This window comes from Triticum aestivum, chromosome 2A (genome assembly GCF_018294505.1).
Source record: "Triticum aestivum cultivar Chinese Spring chromosome 2A, IWGSC CS RefSeq v2.1, whole genome shotgun sequence".
In the NCBI taxonomy this organism is placed as follows: domain Eukaryota; kingdom Viridiplantae; phylum Streptophyta; class Magnoliopsida; order Poales; family Poaceae; genus Triticum; species Triticum aestivum.
The window spans coordinates 476,421,358-476,422,672 of record NC_057797.1 but is presented as its reverse complement, the minus strand read 5'-3'; the positions used below and the strand labels follow the sequence as shown (position 1 = coordinate 476,422,672).

The 1,315-nt window shown below is 41.0% G+C and overlaps 1 long non-coding RNA gene across 1 annotated transcript; it reads left to right on the top strand.

The window, feature by feature from the left end:
• The first annotated feature begins 284 nt into the window (after positions 1–284).
• On the top strand, positions 285–877 carry LOC123185425 (uncharacterized). Its single transcript, XR_006493381.1, has 3 exons — positions 285–491; positions 594–689; positions 777–877. It is a non-coding gene; the product is annotated as an uncharacterized lncRNA (long non-coding RNA).
• Positions 878–1,315: the final 438 nt, after the last annotated feature.

The following is a 1,315-nucleotide window of genomic DNA, read 5'->3' as shown; positions in this document are numbered from 1 at the left end:
TGGAACAAATATATGTACATGTGCGTGTCAAGGGCCAGATCTGATAATAACAAAATTTATAAATTGTTTCGCTTGAAATTTTTACTACTTGTATTCTTTTCTGATTTGGCATCAAAATTTTCATTTCCCTCCATTCTCTCCCATAATAGCGACTAATTTTGGTCAATAGAAAATATAAGTACGCGCTCTTATTACCATGGCCCCACCTGCCATACGAATCAAGAACATAGACCAAAATGAGGCATCGCGATGAGGTAACTGCGCCATCAAAATCAGAAACCTCCCCCTCCCGTCCCCCATATCAACACAGTCCCCTTCCTCGTCTCGTAGGATCCCTACCTTGAGGAGATCGATCATGGCCTGCCCTCGCTCCTGAACCTCGTAGCTCACCCCGCCGATTCATTGAGGTCGAGGGCACAAGGGGCATGTCTTGTTCACCAACTGGGACGGAAAGCAGATCAGTCCCCACCCCTGATTCATAGACACACAAGGTAAATACTAGTACAACTTGAGGATTTTGCCTCCTCCCCGCTTGGTTCAGATCTGTCCCTTTTATGCTTTCTAATTACTCTTCTCTTGTGTGAATTTGATAGTGCACACCAAGTGTTTGATAGCTGTCCTCTGTTACTAGTTTAGAATATTGGGGGCCTTCAGATAGAGGGGGTTGTTTCTGATTCTTCTTCTATAAGGTTACACCTTCCCTACTTGATTGATATTAGCCTTTTAGGTTTTATTCATTATAGTGCCCTGACGCCTGTTTGTTTTGGTGTTCATAGGTTTACTGAACATAAGAGGTGGCTTAAATCTAGTAACTGTTAAGGTTTCTGGTGTGGACGCGTGCAATATTTCAATGTAGTTCTGCACCATTACTACCTTGGTGAGTTCAATCTCTTTATAGAATTTCTTTATGGTACTCCAATTCGGACTATCCTATTCTAGTTGGCTAGTACAGTTGGGTTAGTTCTTGCCTAACATTTTGTGGTTGAACACCTAGCACAGTTTCTTTCTTTCTTCATGTGTGTGCGCACGTTTGTGACCTTGTTATTTTCTTATTGCTATCATACTATATTCTGGCTGGGGTGTCATTTGTAAAAAATGAACGATGGAGTGACTAGAAGAAGTGTTATCTTGGTCGTACCTATGGACAAATTGCAGTAAGTATCTTGTCGACTAGTGGGGCCCTAATAAAATGTTAATTTTATAATGAATATTAGAACATGATCTGTAGCAGCACAACTACAAGTCCAGACTACAAAACCACACACTTGTTCTGAAAATAAATGTTAGTGAGCAACCATGTGCATGATAGTGAAAA